Raw genomic sequence first — 26,752 nt, forward strand, 5'->3', positions numbered from 1 at the left:
CAACTCATTTCGTGCATTTGTCAACTTTTTGTGGTTTATGGTTGGCACATTTTGCAGAGGGTGACAAAATTTGAGCTGGTGTGCCACGAAGCTTAAATATCTGTTTATTGAACTCTTCTCGGGAAGCTACATGCAAATACTGCCTAATGTGGCTGTGAGGGCTTTCCACTTGATTGATGTACCGGTGCATTACTTGTGGCAGCTGGTCTACATTGTACAGGAATGCCACTTTGAGGAGCACCAGCACTGCTATGAAGCAGATTCACAGCATTGTTCCTGGTGAAGGCAAACCACTGTAGATGTCCTCATTCCAGTGCAGCTTCAGCCAGTGAAGTTTCACAATGCCCGTGTTGGACAAACAAGAGGCCTATGAACTTGAGCATTTCACTTAGTCATTTCTTCCAAACATCCGTCAAAACAAGCAACCTGTTGGTTTCCCCAAAATCCCTGTACAATCATATTTATTTTTATTTTTACAAATAGTTTGTATAACCTGGAGAGCCTTCACTCAAGTATACACTAGGTTCCTATCTACGTGAAAACTACACGCTTGTGTGCCAGTGTCAGCAGATCGTTGCTAACGATTGTGGAAACCCTCCTAAACAGAGATAAAACTGAGGACATGCAGCGATCATGTGTACATACTCAAAAGCAAGTGGGTACGGAAACTATCTGCACCTTTGGCCACTAGTTGGCATTACAGGTGGTTGTAGTACCTGAATCGCTAAAAGCTGAAATCAGAGATTCTTCTGACAGACTCTTCTGGCTTCTTTGCTGCTAGTGCGATAAAAAAAATCTGTAGCTGAAGTTGCTGAATCACACAATTGCAGTGTTTTTTGTTGTGCGGCCTGACATGAACATTTCTCCATCTAAGCTGCCACCATTCTTCAGATACAGATCGCTTGTGTGTCACCACTTGGTGCGATGTTACTCTGTGTCACCAGGGGTAGAGACAGACAATTGGAGGAGGAGGATACGCTACAACTGGACATGTACTTGCAGACTAACAGGAAAAATAAGGAGGCCTTAGGAAAGCTAAAGAATACGGTAAACGCTGCCATGACGCTCGCTGAAAGAATCGCCAATCTAAAGAGAGGATTGCAGGAAAAGGAGTCAAGTCATTTGGTACAGGCATTCGTGATCAGTAGAACAGTTTATGCGACGCCTTGTATGAATATGGACGTGACGGAGGAAAACAAGGTGGACGCTATGACTAGGCTGGCGTATAAGGCGGCCCTTGGGTTACCTAACATTGCTTCTACCGAAAGTCTGTGGGATTCATCATCATCAGCCTGACTATACCGATTGCACTCTCCCATATTTCTCCACTTAACCCGGTTCTGTGCTAGTTGCATCCGCTTCACCCCTGCAAACTTCTTACTCCGCCCATCTAACTTTCTGCCGCCCCCTGCTACGCTTTCCTTTCCTTGGAATCCAGTTTGTTACCCTCAGCGACCATCGGTTATCCTCTCTTCGCACTACATGTCCGGCCCATGTCCATTTCTTCTTAATTTCCACTAGAATGTCGGTAACTTGAGTTATTTCTCTGACCCACTGTGCACGCTTCCTCTCTCTTAATGTTACCTCTACCATTTTTCGTTCCATAGCCCTCTGGGTTGTCAACTTAAGTAGAACTCTCTTGGTTAGCCTCCACGTTTCAGCCCCATAGGTGAGTACAGGTAAGATGCAACTGTTGTATACTTTCCTCTTGAGCGATAACGATAAGCTGCTAGTCCTAATCTGCGAGTGCTTGCGAAATGCGCTCCATCCCAATCCTGTTCTTCTTATTTCCTTTTCATGGTCCGGATCTGCGGGTACTGCCTGTCCAAAGTAGACATATTCGCCTGCTACTTCCAGTACTTCGCTACCTAATGTAGACTGCTGTTCCTTTCTGAGGCTGTTGAACATTACCTTAGTCTTCCGCATATTGATTTTCAAGCCTACCTTTCTACTTTTCCTGTCTAGGTCATCAATCATTATTTGCAGTTCATCTCCCGAGTTGCTTAGCAAGACAATGTCATCAGCAAATCGCAGATTACTGAGGTATTTATTCTCCTTCTACCCTTATCCCTCACTGCTCCCATTCCAAGTCTCTGAATACTTCCTCTAAGCAAGCTGTGAATAGTACTGGGGAGATTGTGTCTCCTTGCCTAACAACTTTCTTTATCGGAATTTTGTTACTTTCTTTATGCAGAAATATGGTTGCTGTGCAGCCACTATATATATCTTCCAGCACTTCAACGTACGGCTCGTCTACCCCCTGATTTCGCAATGCCTGCATCACCGCCGAGGTTTCAACTGAGTCAAATACTTTTTTGTAATCAATGAATGCTATGTATCAGGGCTGGTTATATTCCGAGCATTTTTCTATCACCTGATTGATGGTATGGATATGATCGATAGTAGAGTACCGTTTCTGAAGCCCTGCTTGATCCTTTGCTTGATTGCAGTCTAAGGTTGCCCTGATTCTATTAGCGACTACCTTAGTAAACACCTTATACGTAACAGACAGTAAGCTGATTGGTCTAATTTTTAAGGTTCTTAGCATCCCCTTTCTTATGAATGAGGATAATGTTTGCGTTCTTCCATAGTTCCGGTACTATCGATGACAACAGGCACTGCGTATACAGGGTAGCCAGTTTTTCTAGCACGATATCTGCCCAGCACAGCCGCCCCAGGAAATACATACTTGCCACTCACATTGCCACTGCTTTCCTCCGTCCCCATTCCAACATGCCAGAGCTGTCATTGGAATCTTGCGAGCAGTTGCATGGTTGTGCTGTTTATCTTTAAATCTGTCAGTGAAGAACTTGGTGATAGATACTGATTGATAATGATAGTGACAGTGATGATAATGACAGAGATTACTATGATGTCATGACGTTACCAGGCGACTCGAGCACATGTGAAAGTTAACCTGATCCAGTTGTCAGTGCAGCGCCTTTCATTTGGCGTTTGCTCTAACGCCACATGACACAGCATACAAAAGCAGACGCAGTACAGCAAGCATCAGCAGCATTTCAAATTGGTTTACAGGAAAGAAAAGGCGTATCTCACACTTCTCCGCGAACACCTGAATCGAGCCATAAGGAAAACGAGGAAGGAGGTGCCATAGTGGAGGGCATCAGACCACCATGCAATAAAGGCTTTCACCTCATTGCTCTTTAGTGGTCCAAAGTGCCCCTAGAGTTTTTACTTTTTGCTCGTATGAGCATTCAGTTCAGTGCTGCATAGTGTGATGTTAAAAAAGCACGAGTACCAGGGACCGATGCATTTGTCACCTGCAGTCGCTCATTGCGACCTTGGCTGTTCCTTTTATGTTATTTTGTGTTTGTCATGACACATTCATGTGTTACCCCGCCAGGGTGGCGCAGTGGTTAGGGCGCTTCCTAAGGATGCGGGATCGAATCCTGGCCTCGGCGACCGCTTTTCGAATGGAGGCGAAAGGCAAGGCGACTGTGTGCTGTGGAATGTCAGTGTACGTTAAAGAACCCCAGGTGGTCGAAATTTCCGGAGTCCTCCACTACAGCGTCTCTCATAGCCCGAGTCGCTTTGGGACATTAAACCCCACAAACCATTCCATGTGGTTCTGCCAGATATACAGTAACTTGGCACTAGCTAACAGAAAGTCGCTGTAGAGAGTAGTGATGTGGTACTAGCTGGTATTATATTGCGCAGGGCCACTCTAGCATTTTTTTTTTCCCCGGAAGCTTAAATGGAATTCTTTTTGACTGGGGCAGAAAAGTTTCGCAATTTGAACGCCCGTGCTCTTCTCTAGTGTTGCTCTGTGCCTGCACTTCACTGCAGTGCAGGCTTGAGCCAGCGGCAAACGTATACATAACCAGCGCTGCCAGCTTTGGCGAATTAGTCTGCTCGAGGTTGCGGTTACAAAAAATAAAAATAAGCATCAAGATACCCCGCATGCTCACTTGAGATGCAGACTAAAGGTCGTTCCTGCAGGAAGCATAATCAAATTCAGATGTGGGTTTCAGTTTGAGCACAAGCAGAGTGGTGAGTGCTTTTCCACATTAACAGTGTTGAGCTGCCCTTGTGCCAGGAAGTGCTCTTTGCGAACTGATAAGTACAGTAGAACCCCATTACAGTAAAGTTACCGGGACCGGCCAAAATCTTACTATATCAGTTGTTAGTGATGACACGGTCCTGAAGATACTATCTCGTAATTAAAGTCTGCTTACTAAGCACATCTTGTTGCTTTATGAAAAGAACGCTCTAAAATGCCTTCCATCTCTCTCTTATCTCCGTGCCATTTCCTTTTCCATTTTTTTTTCTTTTACAGCTTGTAGAAGTACCTGTTTAGCATGAATGCAACATGGATACGAATACAGCAGAGCTTGATTCCAGCTGAGAACCAAAGCATTGCGTGAGCGCGGCATCCTCTTCCGCTGTTTCCATCTTTTAAGAGGCAATAGATGAAAAATGCGCGACAGTCCAGCACTGCAAAACCTCACAAGCCACGCCTCCAATTCTTGCCACTACTCCTTCGTGCTGAACAGTGTTGTGTGAATGTTCGGCCGTTTCTTCGCTTCCCTTTTTCTTGCTGCACTTTTACTCTATTTTTAAGTGACCGGCCGTCTTCTTTTTGTGTTTGGTCAGCTTTACATTTTTCCCGCTACGCGCTGCATGCTTTCCCTCACGGCTCCAAGGCCTTAAAGTTGGCTTCTTCTCAGTGCTGATGAGCCTAGCGGTAAAACCATAAAAAAAAAAGCACTACTTATTTTTTTTTTTAAGAAAAAATTTCCTCGCGATTCCATGTAATGCGTGTGCAGCAATGCCATTTCGTGAGAAGTCGACGCCACGGCCAGACGTTGTTTAGTATAACCTAGTTTTACCAAAAGCACTACTATGATGGGACTTCAGTTTCACTTTACTATAGCAGGGTTCTACTGTACAATGATAACCGGTCATAGAGACTCCTCCATATTTCATGAGTGGAATGAAGTCCAGTTTTGTGCCCATTGCAAAAACAAGCTGAACAAGCTGGTCATTCTATGTTTCAGTTTTCTGGAGAAGGTGCTTTGCAGTAATACCTAGCCTTCAGGGGCCGTGCAAAAATCTTAGCAGTGACATCCTACGAGATATTCAGAAGAACTTGTCCAAGAAAAAGTATAGACAATGAATACGATCTGTGCAGGGGAGTAAGAGCTAGGAGTTAGCATTGCTGTTCTCAATGCAGCTGATGGGTTACGACCATGCAAGCGGGTTGTGCCACCTAATCTACAAATCACAGTGCGACACATTGTACCCGTTCTCCACCCTCTGCCTCCTACCTTCTCTTCATCATCCCTCTTGTCTCTACTTTGCCACCTGCCAATCAAGGTCTCAAAGGGACGAACAACACAAGCTGTCTATAGCCACCACTTGAAGGAAACCAAATTTTGGTTACATGTTGATATGACAGCGTTAAAGGCTGCCATTCACCATAAAATTTGGTATCAGGGTTGTGAAAGAAAAATTGTGGGTGATAGCCGGGAATTGATTGGTGGCAGGGTTGTGCAAAGTCACTTGATCATATGATATGGCAGATTTGGCAGGAGCTGCCAACTCAAGCTTCTCGAATCAGATGGGTAGGTGAAATGAATCGAACCCTCCAGGACTCTTGCATTTCAAGTCAGACATGCTACCCGTAGACCACAAAGGCACTTCATACGGCTAGGTTAAGGGAGGCTTTATATTTGTGTCAGGCAGTCTTTCACATAATGTGGTAGTTCATGACTCTATGCTAAAGAGTATGTATAAGATAATGGAAGTACCACCATTGCCAAAAATAACCAGGCTGCGTGCTCCGCTTTTCAGCCAAGTAGCAGATAATTCGTACCACTTCTGAAACTGTAAATCTGTGCAAAGTAGTAAAGGCAAGCTGCAGTCCTCACTTCTCAACAAGTTGTGATCCTCTAGGAATTCATGTTGACCTTAGGATACAAGCTAAAATAAGGCCTTGCCTTATTTTTACCTCTCTGCTAATTCGATCCCTGCCAAGGCACAGGGGTACAGAAAAAAATTAAGGCAGATTGCAGTCATGTACAAGACTGATGACACATTGATGCTGTTTCTGTTTGCCTCAAGTTATCCGTGATTATACTTCGAGACTCATCGTGGCTATCTGTTGTCAGCGGACAAGTGCAACAGATATTATGCCTTTTCTTTCCTGTAAACCAATTTAAAACACCGCTGATTCCTGTGTGGTACGGCGTTTGAGGAAGCGACAAATGAAAGGCGCAGCACGGATGCCTGGATTGGATGCCTGGCAAGGTTAGCTTCATATATGCGTGAATCGCACGGTGAAGTCATCGGTCATGACCGGACATGATGTCATGTGGTGACCTCAGTTCTGGTTATTAGACATGACTGGATGTGACGTCATGATGATGTCACATCCGGTCATGGTGACATTACTGCGAACACATTAAGCTGCGCACAATAGATGAAACAACCTCCAGCTTAAACTGCATCACTGTTGAAAGTGGGCGTTGTGCAGTCTAGTTGAAGATTTGGGCGGCTGTATGCGAGCAAGGAACTGAGTGCTGTGATTTAACTTCCCAAAATAAATGCCACCGAGTGGTACTTTTTTCTTAATACATGTCATATATTTACTAGAACCACCTTACTCTGTATTTTACAGCTGTAAATGCTGCAAAAAGCAAATTTTCTAAACTTGAGAATTTTATTCTGGCATGGCTTATATTCTCTAATCTCCAAAACAATTTTCTTGGGTTCCTTTACTTCTGGAAAACTTGGGGTATTGTTGGAACAACTACGATGAGAACAGCAAATTTTACAAATTTGAAATTAAAGTGTATGAGAACATGCAAGATGGCGACCATGGCACAAACTTTTTTTTTTTCCGCCTAAAACAAGCTGGGGTAATGTTTGTCGTAGTAACCCAATACAGTCCTTTTCTAAACTGACGGCGGTCGAGCGTAAAAATTGCGTCAAATGGCATGATATGGGTCTGTGTGCAGGCTTCACACAACTCCTACTCTCAGGCAAGTCCAGTAAAAGAACCTGACTGCTGAGCTGCTACCCGGCACAACAGAACCCGGAATGCAACCTAATCCTACGTTAGCCTGAATACTTAATATTTTTGAGACAAAGCATTCATAGAAGGTTGAAAAAACTCGTACATGCAGAATGCGATCAAAAAATCTGGAACAAGTTTCATGACACGCATGCCATTTTTCACAGCATATCACACAACTTGGAAGAAAGTCGACAACTTCACTTTGAAAGCAAATTTTTGTGAAAATGTACAACACCACAGGGAAGGAAAACAATTGAAGCAGTTGAAACAAAAAAATTTGGTGGCGTATGTGTCAGTGAACCCTCAGTGTCTATTAAAGAAAGTGAAATCAATGATCTTCGACACTAGTAGAACCTGAATAGCGCTGTGTGATAAGGCTGTCCACAAGTGGCAATAAACAAAGTTGTTAAAATCAAAACAAAACCAAACTTGACAGAACTTGCACCAATATCACTGCTATGCTAAAATAAAATACACAGACACCATATAACCACTGTTCACAATACAAGTTCTACAAACCTGATGCGAATTTTTATATCATAGCTGTAACGATACTAGCACAGCCTGATAATTACAGTACACCTAAACAATCACTCTACCTGCCTCTATGCATATATTGTATGCATATAGGCACTATGCACATATTGTACTTGACTACAAAGTTCAGCATGGTAGTTAACAACCATGCACATGAAACAGCTCGGGTATTGAAAAGCCTCTTCCAATCATGTTCAAAACCAATATATTCTGATCAAATCAACATGCAAAATGTAAATCTTTCGTAAAAAATTTCATTTTGCATACAAAGACAAAGGTAGCTTTACTGCACATACTGTAGCACGAGTTGAATGCTCCGGGCAAATTTTCATAGTGCTGCAGGGTTTTTATGTGTTTATTATATGAACGATGCAAAAAAAAATAAAAAAAAAATATAGGTGAACTCCGTAAAAGGTGCCACATTAGAACAAAAATTAGCAGTGCTATGCCTAGATAATTCCACTGCAAGAATGCATCTGTGCTGACTCATGTTCTATCGCCATAAACAAAGTACAGTATGTGAGGAATACAAGGGATGGAGGTTTGATTCCCAGTGGAGACAGTATTTATTTATTTTATTTATCCCACTAATCACACATGTGCTCTGTGCTGTCGTACAGTACAGCAAGTAACGGCGTATGGTACCTGTAGTAAGACATAGTTCATGCTGGTTACATCGGCTGTCATGCAAAGATGTAATCAATGCAATTAACACTTTTTGTAGTGGCTTGAAATTGTTGACGACTGCGACCCCGAGCAGTTCGCACGTGAACACTGGCAACCACTGTGATTTCGTAGTAACGATGACAGTCGCCGCAGATGATGAGGGGAATGTCTGGTGCCCTCACAATGCATCAGCCATCTCGCAGATAAGTGCTGCCATTCAGCACCACCATTTCAATTCTTGTTTAAATGGCTATGGGTTGTACAAACTGGAAACTCTAGCAGACTAGCAATCTTGTGCATTCACAATGCCGTAATAACAACATTGCGTGGGTAGTAATTTAGAAAAAATAAATACATTCACAGTTAAAACTGGCTCACTGGACAATATTTTGTAAGTAATAATTCAACAATACTGCACAAGAATTTTCAAAACTCCTCTGAGCCTCACTAAGGCACCTATGAATGTCGTGCAGCCTTGGTGGATGGAACCGTGACAGATTATTGTAGATGAAAATGTAGCCATTAAATACTATCCTTTTTAAAATGCGTGATAGAGCATTACACTGCAGTGCACAGGTGTAAAACATAAGAACAGCTGCAGCTGCGAGCTATCAGGTGGCTGTCACACATACTCCATGATAGTAAATCAGGTATAGGTATCTTCCATGGGGCAGGTAGCTAGTAGCAGGCTAGGCAGGCAAACAGGGTTCGTTCATGGCTCTGGTCCACCAAGAATGTGACAGATGACTTGGGCAGATTACCTAACATGCAGACAACTACTGTAAAGTCAAACACTGAACTTACAAAAAAATTAAGTTGATAAATGAAATGTACTGCCTTTGGATCTGAGCAAGAATGAGAACAGAGGCAAGCCATTTGGCAAGCCTGTTTCGATGCATTCCCTAAAGCCACATCTCTATGCTGTTCTGACCAGTTTATTTGTTTTACAAGAATACACTAGGAAAGAACCAAGCGATCGCACATTACATCTACGTTGTGCACTACAGTTATAAAAATAAAAATCATAGCTAACGAGTACGTGACCCCGTTCGGTAATGCAGTACATTTACTTTGCTGTACAGCGTACCACTCGTCTCGGGACTGACGGACAGCGTGTCAGGCCCTTATCATTTGCCAAAAAAAAAGCGAAGCTTAATTTCTAGTAAATCAACATTACACACTATTAAGAAGCGGTCAACACACTTTAAACACAGTTCTATATTCAGCTAGTCTGCAAACTATTACCACAGTCATCATACATTAAAGCAACAACAGGCGCATACATGCAGCATGTGCTGAAAAGGCGCGTCCGATGCAAGTGCAAAACTGACGTTGGCCTCGGTGATCTTACGACTGCTAGGGGAAAGCTACATGCCTCACATTGACACTAAAAATTAATTCAAAGCACTTCTGACACAAACGTAAGCCTTCGATGTCTCTGTAGTCATTATGCCTAAACACTTTCAACGGAGCGCTTTATTTAGTTCTGCGCAGGCAAGCAGAACTTCTCTCAGACAACCCCAAGTGCAGCAAGAAAGTAACCTCGCTGCAATGTTCACAGTTAAACGTCCCGAAACAAATCGTTCCCAGCTAATTTCACACAGCGATTCGCGGAAGAATCCCGGTTCTAGCGCAGGCACCATGCTTACCAACATGGCACTCTAGTACGTTAATGTTCCACAAATCAATATATTATGTAACTCATTTCCTTCCAAAGAGCAATCAGCTGGCTTTCTATTCGACTTACCAAAGTGATGCTCACCGTGCAAAGTGCGTCGCCTGTGCTGTATAAACACAGAACACAGCCATTTTATGGTTCGTTAGCATTAGCAACAAATAGATAAAGCGCAACACAGGCTCCGTAAAGCACTGGAAGGAGAATAACCAGAGTCAATAACGCGTCAAACATTTTTTTAAAACGTTTCATGTAACGCGCCGCAACTCAAATAATTTAGCGGAGGGGGCGATGATGATGATAATGGCGCACGCACCATCGTATCTGAAATTGTTGCAAATGAAACTATACAGTTTCAGTTAAACAAAGGAGGTGGTGATGCATAAACTACAAGTGCGAATTTTAATTATCTAAAGGTTTCCTTTTACTGAATTATTTTTGTTGGTATTGGACGTTTTCGCCACCTGCAGCGCTGTCACTCAACCGTTGCAACGGCGCGCCATTTGAACCGGCTGGTTGTACGGTGCTCGCACAAGTCTCTGCTGTTCTCTCGAGTTCTCTCTTCTCAGTTCAGCTCTCTCTGCAAGCCTCCCAGAGGCTGTATGACTCATTTATCTCGCCACAAGTAACTTTTAAACCACAGTTCAGCAGTGCGACACTAGAGCCATTCAATGAAGGACTACACTTATTCCTAGTCTGGCATTTATTTCCTTTGCGCATTTTCACTCTGTCCATTCATAACAAAAACTTGGAAGAAAATTCAAGTGGCTAAGTGGGCTTCCCACAGTGCAGTTACATATCTATAGTTATTTCATAAATTGGCAACAGAGTTTTGATTCATCATCACTGCCTGCATTAGGTATGCTGAAGGGAATTAATGGTCTGCAATCATCGCTGCTTCATGCGTTAGCTGCAGCCGCCAACCTTGGCTCATTGGCCGACATTATCTCTTTATCCCAGTGTCTGGTATCCCTTGCTTGTTTCACTCCCTCGAAACCTAATCGATTAGCTGAAAAGCCCTATTTCCTGGATTACATGTCCCACTCTAATGCTTCTTTTCAGTTTTCTGCATCTTCATACTCAAAGATGTGCACCATGTGCTGCAATCTCAACTGCAGGTAGTCTACTGCAAGATGCCCAGCACTGTGTGTCATATGGTATGGTGTTGCGGCAGCATAGAAGTACCACCCACACAAACCATCAGATGAGGACCTGCTTATGCCCTCACCTTTTTGGACCAAGGACGCCACCTGCCCAGGGCAAATAGGGCCTGCTCATTTCAATAATAGCTGATTACCTTGAAACTGTACTTTAATCCACATCTGTGTTTGTGAAGGTTTTCCAATTTTACTTTCTATAACCTGCTGCACTGTCCTTTGCTGAGGTATTTTAAACTAATGCTTTAATATCCACTTTTCAGCCTTTCAAATGATCATACGATAGCAAGCTGCCTTTTATTACATTATATGTACAGCACCTTCCAAATTTACATTCACCTTTTTTTGCTCTTGGGGAAATGTTTCTCATGGTTCAGATTCAGAGTGACTACCTGGCTTAAAAACATTACTCCCTTCCTACGTCCGAAACCTTCCTACCTATGTGCAGCAGTGACTTTGTGGCTATGCATTCGACTGCTAATCCTAAGGTTTTAAGATTAAATACATGGCTACATTTCGGCAGAGGCATGATGTAAAGACACCTGTGGGCTATACAATGTCAGTGCATATTAAAGGACACCAAGCAGTCAAAATTAATTAGCTCTTTCCCATGCTTGCCATCTTTCATAGACCGCATTAGGTTTTGGCATTCCCGATCCCTGTGTGCCATGTCAATACCTCTACCTGTTGTAAAGTTGCTCTCATCACAAAGGGTTGAAAAATAAACGTTCATCTTGTAGTTTCTTTAGGTCCTTGAGCATGTGCAGTTATTGAGGCAGTGGGCAATATTTGGCTGGGGCCTTAGACGTGCAATAGCCCAAACCAGATTCGAAATCGAGGAAACAGTTTAGCTGAAACAAATGTCGATTTCAGTCTCATCGACATCAACTGCAATGTCCGTTCTCTTTTTCTACAGGAATATAATGTAGACATGATGCAATGCTGTTCACCCAAATGTTTTTCGATTGTCATGGCGACTACAGTTCAAAATAATGAGACCAAAGAGCACGACACACAAGGAATGCTTATTTGCAATGAAAGCATTTTATTGCAACTATGAAGTAAATACATTTGTCGTGAAGAACAAGCAAAAGATTGCAAGACACCATCGAAACAAAATTTAAAACCCCATCTAGAAAAGCAAAAATCTAATGCCATGTTTTCATGGAAAGCAGCCATTTTTCAAAAAAGGCTGCTCTTTGAAGCTGCTCACAAAATTATTTCAGCATAAATGCTCATTTGCTACAATCCTCTTTTTTTCCAACTAGACGCAAAGTCTACAAGACCATGTGTATAAAATGTCACCAACCAGCACGCAGCTGCCATGCCATCAGCAAAACCATGCGCCCAACTGCTCATTGCACACCGGCCAAAACTCTGCACTGCCTTTGGGCAAGTGGAAAACAGCTGCAAAGCATCTTAAAACCCATCCACCTTTTGTTTCTATTTTAAGGTGCTATCATTTCTCCTGCTTCAATCATTCCTTTCGTTTTCAGGTGCGATTCCATAAACTGAACTTGTTTATGAACCACCCTAAATTCGAAAATGTGTTCAAACCTGCTGTCTATGAGGCAGCGCCTTCAGAATGCGCGATGGCCAAAAATACTTTTGCAGCAGACTCGTTAATAACAGAGCTACAACCATTAAAACTGGTATGTTTCTCTCCTTCCCTTCCATCACGAAAGAGTCTCTCCCTCCTCCCTGGTTGACTAGCCTCCACAAGAGACAATACGCGTAGGGCTGTACATGTAGGCTCCCTAAATACGCGAAATGCGGAGCGCCATCTCTTAGTGCTTTGAGAAACTATGCCCGCCATGTTGGTTCGGTCAACAAAATGAAAACGCTGCCCTGTGCTGGGTAAAAACAGCTACGAGAACGCATCAAATGCAGTCATTATGGCCCCGACTTTTACAGGCATTCTTTCTTTTTTCTTGCTGGTTGGTTTGTGGGGTTTAACGTCCAAAAACGACTCAGGTATGAGAGACGCCATAGTGAAGGTCCCCGACAATTCCGACCACCTGGAGTTCTTTCTTTAAGGTGCACTGACATTGCACAAACACTGGTGCCTTGCTTTTTGCCTTCCATCAAAAAGCTACCGCCACAGCTTTTTTTTTTTTTCTTGCTTTCTGCTACCCAAGCACCACCAGTGACCTTTGTTTGAAGGTTGAGAAGTGAGCTTTGGCTCATCCAGCTACAATGCCAATAAGGAGGAGGAGGGGGAGAGGCTGAGCTCAATGGGTGGCCGAAGCATAGGTGCGAGGCCTCTGTCCTTTCTTAGGAAACCAAGCCCGTGCATGTATGGATGTTCTGTGTTTTCTGTATTCATGGTTATGCATGGTGTACTATGGCTGGATTCGAGTGGCAACGGTGCGCTCTTTACGACCTACGCATGGAGGGTGCTTCCTGTCTACTACAGCTGCGAAATCGTGGCACTGTGTGGCATTGACGCGTCTACTCAGTGATGCCGTCATTTGGTGTGCAACAAGCTGGAAAAAAAAAAAGCGGAGGCTGGCCAAGCCTGCGGTTGCAAGCCTGCACTTTCACCCGGTTGTGATTCTTGCCAACGAGATGTCATAAACTTGAGCGTTCAGAGCGACCTGCAGTGATTTTTGCCGCTGTACTGAGAGTTATAGATTATAGGTGTGCCGGCCGTGAGCCATCCTTACAGGCTCTGGCTGTGTATCAGCATCTTGCCGAAGAGCCAAAACCAGGGAAAAACTCACATAAAATATAGCTAAATTATAGGAACAGAGTTCTCCATCACTCGGAAATTGATGAAAGGAAACACCGCAAGTTTTTCAAACTTGCAGGCGTGGGCACGTTGTTCAGGGGAAATAAAGTTCAAATGTGTGGCAGAAAACATACGTATGGGTCCGGACCGAAGGAAATACCAAAAGCACACTGCGGCCGAGATGCTCAACTATTGTCATGAAGTTAGCTTCGTTACAAACTAGCCGCAGAGTTTAGCAACATAGGTGGCAGGCAAAGACAAGGGTCGGAAGGCTTTCCTACTATCTCCTGTTATTTCGAGGTGATGTTGCGCACGCCTCAGAACAGGAAAAGCAGTTACAGTGAATGCGCTGTTCAAAGTGCACAAAAAGTGCAATAAGAGCAGGTTACCCTTTTTTTTTAATTTTCACTAGCAACTTAAAACAGGTCAACGACCAGCCTGACTTGCAGACACGTGAAGGCGCCCGAAATTTTGGTACATGTGCAGAAGCAGACAGAAATGTGCCCAAAAGCGAAAAGATGCCGTCACACTGGCATATCATTTGAAATAATGCATGTAGGCAAAACAGGTACTCCTCCTTGCTCGGCCACTAATTTTAACAGGCCTGGCAGAACAGGCCCGAGAGGCCAAAAATGTTAATGTGATAAATTCTGTGCTTCTGTAGCCATGTCAATGCATTTTTGACAGTTCCCCTCATATCATGAAGGAAACAAAGTTACAGCAGGAAGAAAAAAATCAGCTTTTGTGCAGCATAATGGGACTGACCTACAATAGTATGCTGCTACTTGCCTTACTGCAGACTGATAACCCAAATCACTGTTGTATTCAGATGGTAATTAGCACATGTTGCGCACTGTAAGAAATAAGACAAAGTATTACTACGATCAAAATGTGCTAAATAGTACTGTTGCCTGAGCCTACACTGCACCGCTTTTGCGCACACAAAATTGAGACTACATAATTTCTATAAGTATTTCGCTCACTCCGTAAACTGAACACTTGAACGCTTGAAGGCGCGAACGCAGGTGCGCACCGGGCGCCGCCACAGAAGCGAGTGACCAGGGTTGGGTAAATCCTGCACACACTTCACGGGGAAGAGAGCACTGCTTGCCTAGAAGAGCTGCCATTATATCTGCGGCGAATGCGCAGGCTGTATGAAAGTGCGCGCCGCTGCCACTTGAGTCCCGCCGTTGGTGTATGAATAGCACAGTGCACAGAACACTCTGAAGCATGCATAGACAAGGGCAAGAAACTAAAAGCCTTCTTTCTTGTGTGAGAGTATGCATGAGTGAAAACGAAGTGCAAGTCAAAAAAGTGCGTGACATCAGCAGACCAAGTGCCATCCCTCGCCCATCAGTCAGAGAGAAACCAATGGATGCAGTATCTGTTGGTACCTCATCGACAAAGTTCGATGGCAAGCGCAAAGGATGAGGAGGTTTGGCTGTCTGAAAAGGACCATGAGAGCTTTGGTTTGCATTTTGTTGCTTTCCAGTGTGTGCATCGCTGCAGTATATCGCAGAGACCATGTCCAACGCCTTATCGGGCTTGGTTAAAATGTCAGCCTGGTCAGTAGCCCTTGAATATGTTAGCTCTCTTAAATGAACAATCTGAAATAAGCAAGGACATAAGTTGTGCTGGCCATATTGTGGACTGCTTTCAAGACAATGTGTGTAATGCCAAATAATCTGAGAAGTTGAATAAACCGTTTGGGGTGCCCTGTTTTGTTTTCTAAATATGCATTGTAATACCATTTAACACAGCTTGGCCACCCAACTTGTGCACACCAGCTAACACAAAGCTTTAGCTGCACTACACTAATCCCTCTGTCACACAAACACTTCCGATCCTCATTGAACTCAATCTGCATTCAGGCTTTCAAGAAGGATTGAAGCATCCGGTGCTACATGGGCGTTTTCAGTGAGCATTGAGAAATTTCCTACGTGGTTCGTCGTCTGCTGTCAGTCGCAATGAGTCTCAAAAAGAAATTTAAGATTGGGGTAATGATAGCATGATTTCAGTGTGCACAGCAGCATTCCGCTTTTGGCGCCTCAGGTCATCTAACCTATCTTCCCAGCGGTCAAGTGCTACAGTGCAGTTTCTCTTCCGCTCCACAGTTTCCACGCTGACGTAGTCGAAGAGAACGCCACCTTAGCTTCCACTGGCAGTGGACTACGGTGTCAATATTATAAAATTAGCCGTTCTACGAATGTTCTATCATGCCTTTTAATACGTTTATGTGTTATTATGTGCAGTTCTATTGCATTTATTCGTTTTCAAGTTTTAGAGCTTGTTGATGACGAGGGTGTCAATGACCGCTTTTGAGTGTGCTTGAAATCTCGAGAGCGATTGAGGAAGCAACCTTGAGTCAAGCAGGCTCGAGCTCAACTGCACTTGACAGTTGCCGTGTGACAACCTCGATCTACAATGAGTTGAATGTAGATCCAGTTCAATGAGGATCGAAACTGTTCGTATGAGAGCAGTTTAACTCGCATCTTGCAGGAACAAGCAATCTATATACACCTTTCCAATAAGTTACTCGGTGCCATCATATTGTTCGCTCCTCCTCTCTGGACTGCTGCAAACCGGCTCTGCTTCCACTGTGCTTGCACCAAATGCACAAAGCAGTCCAGCAGGTAATATGGTGTCACCCTGTGACCACTTATTGGAAAGGTGCACACTACTATGACTATGCTACAGTATGCTAAGGAAGTGAACACACAAAAAAGCCAGGCAATCATGTTACTCCGGTAACGAATGTTTAATTGTGGCTGGCCTTGCATATGGCGGGCAGTAATGCATGTACCCCTGTATTCGGACAGGACAGCAGGGTTGTAAGCATCTCCAGCAAACACTGTGCGGATGTTCGTTTTGTTATAAAAATTTAGGAGACACTTGAGATCTGTCTTTAAGAGTATAGCATGGTAGCGTCAACAGCTCCCGTCTGCAGCTTCCCTCAAAGATCCTTGATCGCATACATGCACCTTGCTATTTTATAAATGAAGTCTTTAAAGAACTTTGCTGCAACTTACAAAAAAAAAAAAAAAAAATGTAGGAAGTGCGTAAGAGCTCTAAGATCGCTAAGGCGAACACAACCCGGCACCAGAATTAGAATATGTGACTAATAGGTACGGTGCAGGGAATGCAGCCTTCTAGTTACACACGTCAAATGACAGATCGAATACCACACGCCCATCCTCCGAGGTCCTGTGTATAAGCGCATAAGTGGCCCGAGTATGCATGGGGTTGCCATTAGCCTCTTTGTCACCTCTCCACGGCGGTTTGCACAGCCAGGATGCCTCCTTTCCTCCTCTTTGCAACGCGGCAACAGAGCACGCACCTGCCAGAGCTCTTCACACGCAAGTTCCAGTATGAAGGACGTTTTTTGATGACAATTTCTGATCACACTTTCTGTACATGACGCACATGAGCCAATTAAAACACAGCTATTTAAATGCCCTCTAAACACGTGAATATTGTGAACATAAGCATAATACATAAGATAAATTCTCAGCACTTGGTAAAATATTCACAAAGTATTGTCAAACATGAATATAAAAACAAGAAATTGTAATAAAATCTTGAGGATATACAAAAGGCAGAAAAATGCTCATTTCTTAAACTACAGCTTCAAAATGAAGAAGTCTTTTTTTTTTGCCTCAACTCCTTCAGCACCATGTAATTTGTTTATTAAATAAAATATTTACACAATCTTGCTATTAGATAATACTAAAATGCAGGTATTTTGATCCTCAATTAAATAAATGCCCATGTTTTTGTTTTGGCTTCATACATAACAAAAACTTTTCTCCGAAATTTGCAGAAAAAATCCAAGAAGTGAAAGAAAAGGGGGCATGAATATCAAAATAAGACAGCAAGAAAAATAATTCAGAATACTAAAAATATGCTACACTGCCTCTTTTATTACTAGTAAAGATATGGTGCACCTATCGGCAGATTTCTTCTTTTTCATAGTGCTGTTCGGAAGCAGTGGTCATTCTTGATTTCCTGCAGCAGTTGTTGAGAGTCTCATGTACCTATTCTCCAAATCACTCTAAAAAAATGCAGCGAAGCCCAACTGCCAAGGAAATAATAATTTACGTTCTGAAGTTCATTTTGAAGGTGTGCTGTTCTCTCCGAAATATCGCTAAGTTGCTGAAAACACCCATTTTTAAGCTCTGCCTTCCTCTACTCATTTTACAGTTTATAGCATTGGCATTTCCAAACCTTTCACGATTTATGACTGGATTATTTGGTGATATGTTTTCCACAAGGTGGGAGAGTTTGCCATCAAATTTGAAAATCTGCAAAAAGAGCTCGGTGTTCAAACTCCACTCGATTTGCTTGAAGAAGTTCCACACTTGAAGTTCTGGAGAATCCATATCAAGTAGTACCAAGCTTTCATTGCTGCTGAAACCCAGCGAATGGAAACAGAACAGTGGGAACACAAAATGAGCACGTGTAACCAAGAGTGATCAGAGATTGAAACTAAGCTTTTCTTGGCCACTAGCTGAAGTTCGAGGCTGGCATTTGACTGATTCATCATCTGAGCTGAACTGAGAGCTAGTAAAATTGTCTTCAAGAGACTTCGCTACTGCTCTCATAAAAAGAAAACTATAGTAGAAGCAGCAGAATCGTGTGAATGGAGCCAAAGACCTCTTTATTTCGAATAATTTTTTAAATGTCACACTGTGCCAGAAAGAACAAAAAATAAAATAAAAATTGTGTTGTGTTGGGTTTTATGGCGCATAAGCAACTAAGGCTATCATGCGCCAAGAGCAAGGTTAATGTATGTTTTGGTTGCAAAAGAGGAAATGGATATGTTAAATCTATAGTTTATTTAAAAAGTTTCCTTCTTCTAGGAAACTGAGAACAGATGCTAGGTTTACAAGTGCTCTTTCTCCTAAAAGCAAGGTGGGATGAAATGGGATGGTATGATTGTAAAATATAGTAAAATGTTTTCTCCGTAGTGCCTCAAGTTTTGAGCATGTAATTAGAATGTGGTTTACAGTGAGTATCTCGTCGCATTCTTCACAGGTCGGTTTGTTATGTTTCATTAGCAGAAAGTTATGTGTAAGATGTGTATGTCCAATACGAAGACGGCATACTATCACTTCCATAAAACGTTGTTGATGTGTGCTCGATTTCCATTCTCCTAGTGCAGGCTTTATGAGACGCAACTTATTATTTTCTTGGTTGTTCCATCTGGACTGCCATTTATTCATCTGTTTATGTTTTATTAATTTCAAGCAATCACTATGTGGTATGTTTACTATCTGAATCAATTTGTTGTGGGCAAGTGCAGCACATTTGTCTGCTCTTTCATTGCCGTCAATGCCTACGTGACTAGGGACCCAACAGAACACTGTTATGTCCTTGTGTCGTGATCATTTTTACATTATGTATTATGTCACCGATTAGAGGCATGGCAGCATTTCTGTGATTTAAAGCCATCAGTACACTCAACGAATCGGTGTAGATGACATTTTTCCCAATGTCTTCATTCACTATTTTTTCTACAGCTGTCAGGATAGCATAAGATTCAGCTGTAAAAATTGATGCGCACTGAGGAAGCCTAATTATTTGTTCCCAGTTCTCTTCAACTACGGCACAGCCAACATAAGTAGAAGTTTTTGATCCATCTGTATAAAACTCTGTATAATTACTGCACTTTTCTTTTATTGTGCGAAATTCTTGTATTATATGCTCTTTCGGAGTTTGGCTTTTGTTGAAGTGTGTTAGAGTGAGATCACAGACATTTGGAAGTTTGTACCATGGGGGTAGGGGGCTGTTTTTTGGTGCAGTGTCGGGCAAGGTGTCCAGAATTTCTAGCTCACTGCAAATGTCTTCGAAACGCATTATCAGTGGCCTCGTTGCTCGTGGTTTATTTGTGAAAATTACTCGTGAACGGCATGTTGAGACTATTGGATAGCAGAGGTGTTTTTTCTGTGACCTTATTCTAAGGACATAAGCACATGTGAGCGAAGCCCTTCTATCTTTCAGCGGAGGCTCATTCGTCTCTGCATACAGACTATCAACAGGGGATGTTCTGTAAGTGCCATAAGAAAGGCGTAAACCTAAGTTATGTACCGGGTCCAATTTCCTTAGATATGATGGTCTAGCTGACCCGTAGACTATGGACCCGTAGTCCAAGCTAGACCGCACAACAGATCGATATATATGTAGAAGACACGCCCTATCAGACTCCCAGTGTTTCCGAGAGAGAACCTTCAGTATGTTTAGAGATTTTATGGCTTTCCTCTTTAGGATGTTTATGTGAGGCAGGAATGTTAGTTTTCTGTCGAACGTTACACCCAAAAATTTATCTCTTTACTGGCAACTCAATCCTATTTAGGTGTAGCTTGGGATTGATCTGTATACCTCGTTTTAGCGAGAACATTACTGCCACTGTTTTCTGTGGCGAAAATTTGAACCCATTTTTAAAAGCCCATGAGTCTAGTTTATTTAGTGTTAATTGTACTTGTCTTTCACAAATTGATATGTTTGAGGATGTGCAGGCTATTTGAAGGTCGCCGACATACAGCGAGAACATAATGGATTTTGGGATTACCTTGCTAATAGAATTCATTTTTACAATAAACAAAGTTGTACTTAAAATGCACCCCTGAGGTACCCCATTCTCTTGAATAAAGTTCCTCGAGAAGGTGGTACCGAGACGTACTTGAAATGAACGACCTGATAGAAAGTCCTTCAGAACATTTAGCATCCGGCCTCGGATGCCCAAATCTGCTATATCGCGTAGGATCCCGAACCTCTAAGTCGTGTCGTATGCCTTTTCCATGTCAAAGAAAACGGCCAGGCAATTTTGTTTATGTATGAACGCTTCCCTGACAGTATTTTCAAGACGCACTAAGTGGTCGGTCGTTGCGCACCCTTTTTTAAAACCACACTGATGAACATTAAGAAGTTTATGAGATTCTAAGATGAAAGTTAGTCTGATGTTTAAAACACTTTCAAAACATTTTGCTAAACAGCTTGTCAGAGCTATGGGTCTGTAACTGCCCGCTGAGGTCGGCGGCTTTCCTGGTTTCAGAAACGGAACAATAACGGCTTGTTTCCAAGCCTCTGGGAGTTTACCCAGAGTCCAAATTTTGTTAAAGAATTTCACAAGTGCCTCTACAGAGGATTCGGATAAATGAGCCAGCATTTTGTAATGAATTTCGTCAGGGCCAGGCGCAGTCTGTTTTCCAGCAGCAAGGACGTTCTTTACTTCTTGGAGTGTAATAAAACTATTATATGATTCATTTCTGCCACCACTTGTTGGGAGTTTTTGTTTCTCAGCTATGTTTTTGTATTTTAAGAATGTTTCTGTGTAGTGCGACGAACTTGAAACGTGTGTGAAATGTTCGCCTAGTATATTGGCCTGTTCTTCTATGCTAGTCTGAACACCAGGGGCTGTGAGGATGGGAATTGTAAACGGGGAAAAGTTTCCACTGAGTTTACGAACTTGTTCCCACATTTTCTTGGACGTCATTGAGCTATTTATTGATGTGACATACTTCTGCCAGGATTCTTTTTCAGAGTTGCGACGGATGTATCGAGCTTTAGCTTTGGCCTTTTTAAAAGCTGTAAGATTTTCGTGTGTAGGGTACCTTCGGAAAACACCCCATGCTTTATTTTGTCGCTTTTTGGCCTCCTTACATTCCCGAGACCACCACGTCTCGTGTTTTTGTCGCACCACACCTAAGGACTGTGGAATGGCGAGGTGAGCGGCAGTGATAATGCAAGTCGTGAACAACTCATTTAGTTTGTCGACACTAAGGGCATCTGAGAAAACTCCTCCTAGATTCGCCTCTACTTTAAAAAGCTCCCAATCTGCTAAGTGAAGTTTCCACCGTTTCGGTTTGGTCGGCATGACTGATGGTGAGGATGATAAGCTGATTATTGCTGGCAGGTGGTCGCTGCTGTACGGGTTGTTCAGAACATCCCATTTAAAATCATTAAAAAGGGAAGGTGAACTAAAAGCCAAATCTAAAAAACTCATTTTTCCTGACCTTGGTGAACAGTACGTGGGCTTACAGGAGTTCAATAAGCAAATGTCTGAACTAAGAATAAAATCCTCGATAAGCTGTCCACGTGTATCACTTTTTTCACTTCCCCATAAAGGAGAGTGTGCATTAAAATCTCCTACTACTAGGCAAGGCTCTGATAGTTGGCAAAAAAGGTTTTCTAGATCATGGAGTGTTATTTTAAGATTTGGTTCAAGATAGACAGAACACACAGTAAGAGTTTTAAAGGCAATTATTGTGGCTGCTACAGCTTCTAAGGGAGTGTTTAATTTCAGTTCTTGAGCTGGAACTCCACTTTGCAATATGATGGCAGCACCACCCGAAAGCCTGCTTGCTTGCTCTCGATCTCGGCGGAAGACTTGATATTTTTTCAGTATATTCGAGTGCATGCAACCTAAATTTGTTTCCTGTAACCACAGTGCAACTGGCGAGACTGTATCTAGAATGTCTTTTATGTCATTAATAGTCTTTAGAAGTCCTCTACTGTTCCACTGTACCAGGAATGCCATCTTATTTTGTTGAAAGCTTGGAAATTAAGTTAGGTTTTTTCCAGGGCCCGTGATTCGGGCCTTGTCTGTTTTGGTTCGTTCCAAGGAGCTCCGCCGTCTCTGTGACGAAGATGGCAAAGAGCTGTCCTGGCCTATGTCCATTACGTCGTCTGAGGTGCTGGACGAACGTGCCAGAGGCACGTGTTCCTTCTTTTTAGACCTTGCCTCGTGGGCAGAGGTCTTGTGGCCCGCCGACCCTGAGGGACGCGTAGCCTATTTTGGGGGTGGTGGAGGAGCGGGAGCTGCTTCCACCGGGGCAGGGGATGGCAATACCTCAGCCTCGTTTGAGGTCTGGGTAGGTGCCGAAGGCCGTTGTGGTGCCCCGCCCTGTCGCACCACATCGGCGAGATTTGGTTTCGCTGTGAACTGAAATGTGTTCTTGGTTTTGTTGTACTGGGTACGTGCCTCTTTGTATGTGATGTTCTTTGTTGTTTTTAGTGTTATGATCTGCTTTTCTTCTTTCCATTTTTGGCAGGATCGAGAGTATGCGGGGTGATCCCCCGCACAGTTTGCACAGCGTGGGTCTGCGGTGCAGTTATCAGAGTTGTGGTCGTTCGCAGCACATTTCGCACAAGTTCTGCGGCCACAGCAACTTTGCGAACCATGGCCGTATTTCTGGCAGTTGAAGCATCTCCTCGGATTTGGGATGTACGGTCGGACGTTTATTTTGATGTATCCGACTTCAATTGACTCTGGGAGGGTGCAGCTATTGAAAGTCAGAACCAGATGTTTTGTAGGGATCTCCTTGTTATCTTTTCGGATTTTTATTCTGTGAACCGCTATGACGTTTTGGTCTGCTAGTCCTTCTGCCATTTCATCTTCACTGAGAGCAATGAAGTCTATCTCAGATATTACTCCTTTTACAATGTTCAAGGATCGGTGGGGAGTGATGACGACGGGGATGTCCCCAAGTGACACAATGTTTTTCAGGTTGGAGGACTGGCACTTGGTTTGTACTTCTAGCAAGAGGTCACCATTTTCAAGTTTTGATACTTTGTATCCAGGGCCCAGGTCTTTAGTGAGACACTTTGACACTATGAAAGGGGAGATTTTTCGAGCGGGTTTTTCTAGCTCCTCGCTATGTATGACATGGAACTTTGGGAAAGTCTCTTTTGTTTTCACAAAGAAATGGCTTGTAGCATCGGTCCGCCCTCGTTTGTTTGGAGGGCGATCATTTGTTTGGGAGAAAGAATCCATGAAAGGGTTTGTGTTTTCGGTAGTTGTGCCTGCCACCCACCATGGAGCCCAACGAGGGGACGGGACAGGAACTTGCAAGAAGTCCTGCCCACGCCAGCAGTACACCGCTACTATAACCAAATATGGGCAACTCCGGGTAGCTACTCCACACAAGGTTAACCCTCGCCGCCAAGAAAAAAGGAAAAACAAGAAATGAGGAGGAGACAGGACAGTGCTGAGAAAAGAGATAGGAAAGTGAAAGATGAAGTGGAGGACAGGAAAAGGCGACTGCCAATTTCCCCCGGGTGGGTCAGCCCGGGGGTACCATCTATGGGAAGCGTGGGCCAAAGTGGTGTGTTGCCTCTGCCGAGGGGCCATAAAGGTCCAAACACTCGGCATCGGCTCAACCACCAGGATCCTCTTTTCCCCAGACACGGCGATGCCACGCACGGCTAAGCGTGGGTGCTGGGGCTCGTGGTGTCGCACAGTACACGCAAACACCTGCTTTAACAGGTGCCCCCTGCGGGGGAAAATAAAAAAAAATATATATATATAAAAAAAAAAATAAACAAGCTGCACACAAACAGAAACTATGGTTGTCACAATAGCCTCACTGCGGTAGTGCAGTGGTTAAGATGCTAGATTACTGTGCCGGAGTACCCATGTCCGAACCCGAACGCTGGCGGCTGCTTTTGATGCAAACGAAGTGGTACCCATGTGCTATGTGATGTCAGCGCGTGTTAAAGATCCCTAGGTGGTCAAAATTACTCCACAGACCACCACTACAGTACCCATTTCTGTCTTTCCACTTTGACTCCCTCCTCCCTTCCCTTACGACACAGTTCAGGTGCCTACAGAAACAAGTGACAGATTCTGTGCCTTTCCATCCCTGTGAACTAGTTACTATAATTACTTTTGTCATACTATCAGCCTAAATGGGGCTACATGTTCCAAACACGAAAAGTTACGTCTGCCAGTGTGTGAGAACCATCATTCATATATGAACGATTGGCTTAAAGCGGTCCTGAAAGGTATAAGCCCTAATCCCTTAATTTGTGCCGGTATTATCTCACACATAATCATCAGCATACAACCATAATCTACCACATTGTGCCTAAGACCACCCAACATGGGTATAAAGCTCTGTTTTAACCAAGCTGTATGAATGTGGAGTAGCACGTCTGATACTGGATCCAAGGGTCTCTGAGGGTTCTATTCCACCTCACCCTCTCACCTCAAAGGAGCTGCCTGAGTTAGCAGCTCCAGATAGCATTGTCCTCTCTTTTCTCGATTCTTTGTCTCTTTTGCGCTTTTCCACAATATGAGCTCCAGCCAGTTCGGCCATATCATGTGGCCTCATGACATCGCAGAACCAGGCAACCAATCTGCATGGCCATGTCACCTGCCAAAGGCATGCTTGTGATTTTTCTCAAGGGTGACGCCTTTTACGCTACCGCAATAAAGCAACCATTCTACAATAAGTCACTTCTTATGTGCTCCACTACTGCTGCTGCATTGTATGATATGGGCAGTTCAAATTATGTCCCTTCTGTAAAGAGCAGTTTGTTTGCACAGCCTCCTATCCGATGTGGATGTAGGCTACAATCCAGCACACAACAGCGGCAGGGCAGACACATTAAAAAACATGGCAGCCCTTACGAAAGCCAGCTGCTCTTTCAGCTGATAGAAAGTCCAAGATTTTCCCAGTTCTATTATCTTGTAGGCAATGGACAGTAACCCGATCAGTTTAAGTTTGCAAGTGCTTGACAGCCCATTTCTTACAGATTATGGTACTGTTAGAATCCTTTTTTTTTTTAATACGCTTGAGGCCGTGAGGCACTACACACAGGTGTAAAGACTGGTGTATGGAACTTAACACGCAAAAAACGGTGCGTCGTAGAGTAACTCGTAAAAAGAATATCAGTTCATTTCAGTATCGCTTACACAACTGTCTCATTTCCGAAGTTTCTAGTTATAAATATCTTGGCATTACTATTACCAATAATCTCTCCTGGAGTGCTCACATTTCAAATATTTGCTCATCAGCTTTTAAGAAACTTTGTTTTATCAGACGTAAACTCAAAGATGCTCCATCCAATCTTAAACTACTGGCTTACACCACATACGTCAGGTCTAAACTTGAGTATACTTCGATCATCTGGGACCCTCACACTAAAAAAGACATTTATCGAATTGAACAGATACAGAGAAAAGCAGTGAGGTTCATTTTTAATAAATATCAAAGAACGGACTTTCCTACTAACCTCATGACCGCCAACAACATTCCGCTCCTAGAAACTCGCAGGAAAACGACTCGTTTACTCTTTTTGTATAAAATTTTAAACAACCAAATAAACCTCAGTCCTCCACCGTGTGTGAAAGTTCCCAACACTAGGCGGACACGTCATCACCATAGTCAATCACTGCAGCCAATTTATGCAAAATCTAAATCCTTTATGCATAGTTTTTATCCAAGGACAATTTCTGAATGGAACACTCTCCCAGAAAGCTTAATTCAGTCTCCAGACTTTGACCAGGCTCTACAGCAACATCTGTTTGGTTGACAGTAGGGTCGGAGTTTTTTAGGACATGTATTGTTACTTTGATGTCGCACAAAGGTTTTTCATGTTTTCCCTTTTTTTTTTCTCTCCGGCTGTTGGTCAACACATTTCATGTCATTACATTGCCTCTGTTTGTTAGTTTTGTCGGTGCTTCATGTGATTTATTGTGTTTCTTGTGCGCTGTATATATTGTCACGTACACGGTGACTAAGGATACCAATGATAGCAGGGGGTAGCCCAGACACAAGAACACAGCAGCACAGACGCAAACGTGCAAGCGACACTTTTTCGTCCTCTTCAACTTCGTCCTCCTTTCACACCTCAGTCATGCGCCACCTGGCAACGCTAGGTGGCATTACCCCCTCCCTCCGAAAAAAAAATGAGAAGGGCCGGTAAAAATGGTGTGAAAAGCAAGAGAGTGGTCACAGCGGGTGGCCATACGCTATCGGTGGTAGTACGGCTTCAGTCGCACAATGTGCACAATGTCCGAGCTGTGCTTTCGACGTTTTGGTTGTGTGGCACCGTCTGGGATAACTTCATAACTAAGGTCACTCACACGGCGCAACACTTTGTACGGCCCGAAGTAGCGGGAAAGGAGTTTCTCTGACAAGCCTGGACGGCGAACTGGTGTCCAT

The sequence above is a fragment of the Amblyomma maculatum genome, chromosome 3 (genome assembly GCF_055883805.1).
Source record: "Amblyomma maculatum isolate TAMU_Amacu chromosome 3, ASM5588380v1, whole genome shotgun sequence".
Taxonomy (NCBI): Eukaryota; Metazoa; Arthropoda; class Arachnida; order Ixodida; family Ixodidae; genus Amblyomma; species Amblyomma maculatum.